This window comes from Phyllostomus hastatus, unplaced genomic scaffold, assembly GCF_019186645.2.
Source record: "Phyllostomus hastatus isolate PE091 unplaced genomic scaffold, TTU_PhHast_1.1 phas_contig_58, whole genome shotgun sequence".
Taxonomy (NCBI): domain Eukaryota; kingdom Metazoa; phylum Chordata; class Mammalia; order Chiroptera; family Phyllostomidae; genus Phyllostomus; species Phyllostomus hastatus.
In genome coordinates this window covers 25,832,964-25,838,963 of record NW_025333916.1, presented here as the reverse complement: position 1 = coordinate 25,838,963, position 6,000 = coordinate 25,832,964, and positions in this window count along the sequence as shown.

Genomic DNA, 6,000 nt, shown 5'->3' with positions numbered 1-6,000 from the left:
TCATTGCTACCCTGAAAACTAGGCTGAGCCCAGGAGACTAACAGACAGGATTCAGAAGTACCTTTCCAAAGAAAAGCATGGTGTCCAACTTCCCATGTAGCCAAGATTTAGATTGAGGGGTATGACTATTCACTTGGTCCAGCATATCCGGCACCTGAGTTTCTATTGGAGGATCATGGTACAGGGGGTAGGAGTTGTTAATGCCTATGGCCTTCCAAAGTTATGTCATGAGATGAGGCTTAAAAGGCAGACAGTGCTCTGGATATTACATTGAAGGCTTTCTGAGCAGTTTTTACATATTCTTAGCACTCATGTTTGTTTAAATCTGTTTTCTCTGATTGGTTCGAGCCATGAGCCCCCAGATACTCAGCTGAGCCCTGAAGGTGGTGGTGTTTGAATGAATATCAGTCTGAATGATGATGATCACCACTCATCAGCATCCAGATGGGTCTTGAATGTATAAGGGCTAGGAGACTGTACTTTCCCTGACATACACAAACTTGAGGGCATGGTGTTGTAGGGGTGTATGTGACCACATGGTACTGCTTTTCTTCTTTGAATTTTGAACGCCTTAAACCTTTTGGAAGGGTATCCCAATGAGTCCAAGCTGCCAAATAGCACTTCCCTGGACCCTCTTCAGGGTCTTGAGAAAAGTGTCCTAGGAGAAACTATGCACTTCCAACATGCCTGAATGGAGGAGAGAAAAATGCACATTTCAGCCATGTCAGGGGGCATCTGTGAGCACTCAGAACACAGCCTTTCGGGGCTCTCATTTAGCACTCTGCTTTAGGGGAAACTGCCCATGCAGGTAGGCTCCTAATGGGTGTGGGTTTCCCTCCTCCCCTCCTTGTCATGAATATGCATGATTTGGCTATAATTAGGTCACAGAACAGATGCTATTAATCATATCATTACCAGGGGAGATGATATATGGCACCACATAACCAAGGTACGAGGTTTTATCCACATTTGGAGCTTCTCTCTTTCATTCACTGAGAGTTTGTGAAGGAAGGCTCAGTATAAGCCTGAAATACCTGCTGCCTGTTTAAAATGGGTCTTGCTCAGGAACAGATGTTATCTGGCATGGGAGGACTGGATTTCTTGTGCCAGTGATGATTAAACAACAGCAACTTGAAAATAGCCTTGGTACTCAGTGCCCGTTGCCATTTCTCATTATTGTCAGAATGTCTTCAGTTGCCCAGGGGTGTGTTTTTTTCCCTCGTTGTTATTGGTTTAGTTATGGCAATGCCACCCTATGGGAGAGAACTAATTAACCTTCTGTCAAGAAATCAACTCTGCTGTATTGCCTGTGACATTAATGGCTCTGTGTGTTTCAGGGAAAGTTTTTAAAGGTACTTTCCTGTTTTGTTGTAATTGTCAGCATCTTGCGAGGAAACCGGTTTCTAGCGAATTCAGAGGTATGCCACTCTCTGAGGCTGATATGGGCATTGTATTGCTGTGAATGATTATTATAAATAAAGTGATGATAAGCAGAGGGTAATTTAGTGAACTACAGAAGATTTCTCAGAGGAGTGTTTGCTGCCTGAAGGACGTGGGGAGGAGATGTTAAAGTCGGGAGGGCGAGTGAGGGAAAAAGCAGGGGCAGGAAGCGGACATTCCCTGGATGCCCACCACAAACAAGGCACTTTGTGGCTTCAGAACTCTGCAAAGTGGGGTTCATTCCCCTTGTTGTATAGATTTTGAGGTTCTGAGAGGTTGCAAAAGTAAAACACAGAGCTAGCAGTTATACTGAGATTGGCATGATTTTCACAAACAGGTAACAATTATTCAGCACTTGATGCCCTCCTAAGCATTGTCCTGTCTGTTGTGTCATGTGCCACCCACAGCTGTCCAGTTTGTGGCTTACCTGTAGCAAACACTTAGGTCTTTATGTGATGGACTGTTTTAACTTTATTCTCAGTTCCATTTTATATCTCAAGTCTTGTGTTTTGTTTTTATTTATTCTGTCTCTTCTTAGTCCCATTTGTTCTGCCTTTCTGAAAGAACATAAAGTGTAAGTAAATAAAAATCATATTCATAAGAACCATGTAAAACAAATGTAGTTCTTTTCTTTATTTTATGGGACAGAAAGGACTTACATAGGTCACGGCCCTATTACTTAGAATTGGGTCCTGGACCTAGTTCTTTGGATCTTGTACTTGTTCACTATAGCACACAACTTATTTTAAAAAATACTAGTAATGGAAGAAAAAGTACTAGGATCAAAGACTTATAGAAGAAGACATAGCTTATGCTGAGGGGAGAAAGAATAATATATTCTTTGAGAAGAGAAGGAACATTTTCACCTATGTGGTGAGCCAAAAGCTAAGCTGGAAATAGAGTATTATTGGAATATTTCTGTAAACTCAAATACCTTTATTTTAAACCTATTTTTGTTGTTTGGGTTATTAATTCACACAAGTATAGAAATAGTTTATCTACCTGAGTTGGTGACCAAGATCGTATTTCTTTACTGGACCTTTGAGGAAGAGTGACTTTATCCCCATTGGTACTGTTACCAAATATGCACACAGCATCTTCTGAACATAAGGCACTGCATATCACTTTGAGGCACAGTGTCTTCTCTGTTGAGCTTAAAATATAGTAGCCTTAAATCTATTGTAAACAAGGTAATGCACAAATAGGTGTTACCTCTTACCAGGCAATACTCAAATCTCTCTCTATATCTTTTCAATATTTGAGACCTCTGGAAAAAACCTTAGGGTTCAGCCATCTCCACCTTCTCCCAATGTGTGAAAAAACCTAAAGCAGAGGAAAGGGAAGTGATTTTCTTGGAGTGACCCAATTGATGATAGCCTCTAAGTTCTGAGTGACATGGGTGTGAAGGCCAGATTCATCTTGCAGACATTGTTCAACAAATTTCTGCACTACAAATCTGTATGGAATTTGTCAGTTACTTCACTGTGGGAAAATCAGGTCGAATTGGCCTCCTGCTTAAGGTCATGTTTCCCAGAATGGCGATGCGAAGCAATATCTCTACCTAGTCTCTGGGCTACTTGTCCTATCCTCGTTGTGTTATATCACCTGAGAAGCCAGAAAGTGCCTTCTAGGAGGAAATAGCTTCTGAGCCTTGGAAGCAATGCCTGATAATAATGTAGTACCTCAAGAGGAAGTAATACTAAAATGCCTTGGTCAGATGTAGGGACACTGATGGAGTCACGTATTTTACTGGGAGAAATCCCACACAAGGGCACGGTCGTCTGTCATTTCATCCACCTAAATCACTTTTAGAACAAGAAGTTGGCTCTGGATTTGTTTTCTCTTCCTCTTCTATCACCATGTTGCCAGTGAGGTAGGATATGTTTTCTCTTTTCACAGAGACATTGAAGTATTTGGGAGTTCTCATTACATTTAACTTGGTGGCTGGATGGGAAAGACCATCCTGAAATCTTAAGCCTACATCAAGGACTCTTGTTGAATTTACCAGAGAACTCTGCACTATGGGTAATGTGCACCTGGCAAGTGGTAAAGTGGAGTTTTGATTTCCAGTTCCCCTTGTCCCGTGTATATACGTCTCACAGGAAAACACAAAGCTGGAGGTGAGGAATGAGGGTGACAGCAACAAGGGCGAGGGACAAGCCTTACTGGACCAAGGAAGAATTTAGACCTTTCTGCATTATTCTGACTATTCTGCCATCTCACTATCTCACTTCCATTTCTACCATGTTTCTCTCTGGAAGCAAATTGGGAAGCATTTATCCTTGGGAGCTGATGGGGAAAGGCCATTCCTTGATTGGAGACAACACAGAGAATGTGAATGACAGAAATGAGAGCCCCCACAGGTCCTGGCTGCATTGTTTGAGCCCAGAATAGAGACTGGTTTGAAACCTGATCTATTTCTGGAATTTTGAGTAGTTGATCTATAAAATTTTTAACTGGTATTTATGTCCATTGCAACTAAAGTCACTGTAAAATTGTAGGTACGATTTCTGAAATTGGGAAATTTTAAGGAGGGGAAAAAGAAAGAGGGCAAAACAAATGTTCAGAGCAAGGCCATATAAATAAAAACTTCATTTACTTCAAAATTTGTCTATAGTCTGTCTCTTTCTTTTCTCATTATCTCTGTCTTTATCTCTTTCTGTCTTCCAAGGTATTTCTGGGGGAAGTATAGACTTCTAGCAATATCGTTCACTTTGAGTTCAAATCCCTTTTGGTTTTCTGACAAAGAAAGGTTTAACAATTAAGTCCTAGATGGACATTGAAACATCTATTCAAAAGTAGTTAATCCTAGGTAAATGGTATTTCTTTCTGAATTACTACTAAATTTTGTAAGACCTAGAGTTACATACAATTAATCACCTTCAAAACAATTTCTCAACATCAAGAATCCTCATGAGAGATCAAAATGTGGCTTTTGAAAGAGGTACTAGTGAGTTTCCTGCTATTCTCTTTTTTGTTGGAACAGGTATGGTGATGTTGCATTATTTTGCTATCCTAAAACATAGTGGGGCTGATTGAAGATACCTACATTAATTAGGAAAGACATTCTTTTTGCCTGGAGCAAATTTATAACACTAGAAAATACTTGCAGTCATGTGTTTTATTTGTTATCAAATTCTATATGCTTTTGTTTTCTTCTCATTTTTATTTTTATTTTATTTTTTATTTGTTTTAAGATTTTATTTATTTATTTTTAGAGAGGAAAGGGAGGGAGAAAGAGAGAGAGAGAGAAACATCAATGTGTGGTTGCTGGGGGTCAATGGCCTGCAACTCAGGCATGTGCCCTGACTGGGAATCGAACCTGTGGTGCTTGGTTCGCTGCCCGTGTTCAATCCACTGAGCTACACCAGCCAGGCTTCTTCTCGTTTTTAGAGTGAATGAAATAGGTACATGGCCAGATTTTGGTCTTGTGCTACTTTCTTGTGATAAACCAAATGCTTATCTTAAAAGTAGTTCATCTGTTGAGTTTAATGCAAACTCCCAATGTCCCCTCTTTAACAGTAGATGTAGGTGACAAGCTATGTTTACAAATCATTTCTTCTGAGTCAGTTTGGTGGGGGCCTACTGAGTGCTTGCTAAAGGAGGGTTTTAAAGCTGAACGTTCTATTCCAGAGGGATACGTTCTCTGTGGTCTATTTAATGATTCCTCCTCAAGTTTATACCAGAGTTGTATATATGTCATTTGTTTCCTGTTTTATGGTGTTCAAAATTGTAAATGTGCTACAAGTAATTTCCCTTTCTTTTCTTCTTCTAAACCTCATTTAGTTTTTTTGGGATGCTTATATACACATGTTGATGTTCTGAGGACCTGTCACTTGTGTGTCCCTCTGGGATCAGACTGATTTTGACTTTGAGAATTGGCATCTTTGAGATCTCATGAAAAAGGGCCCTGAATCAGCATTCCAGACCATCCCATTGTTGCATTGAGTGAACGTGGGCCATGATGAGACAGATTGATGGATAGGCTATGAGTCTTTGATCCTGTGGACAGACATTTAAAAAATAACTTTTTTTCCTGTGGAATAATGTTAGATTCATAAAAAGTTGCTGAGATAATATAGTTTCCTTACACTCCTCACCCAGTTGTCCCCATTGCTAATATCTTATATTAGCACAGTATATTTGTCAAAACTAAGAAACCAATGTTGTGATAGTAGTATTAAGTAGACTCCAGATTTTATCTGTATTTGACAAGTTTCTGCATTAATGTCTCTTCTCTGTGCAAGGATGCAATCCAGGGTTCCACACTGCGCTTAGTTTTTATGTCTCCATAATCTCAGCTCTGTGATAGTATCTCAGTTTTTCTTTCCGTTTTTAAAAATATTTTATTTATTTATTTTTAGAGAGAAAAGGGACAGGAGGAGGGGAGAAAGAGAGAGAGAGAAACATAGATGTGGGAAACATCGATTGGTTGCCTCTTGTGCATGCCCCAACTGGGGACCGAAACCACAGCCCAGGAGTGTGCCCTGACCAGAGACCAAACCAGTGACCTTTCGCTTTGTGGAATGACGCCCAACCAACTGAGCCACGTTGGTTGGG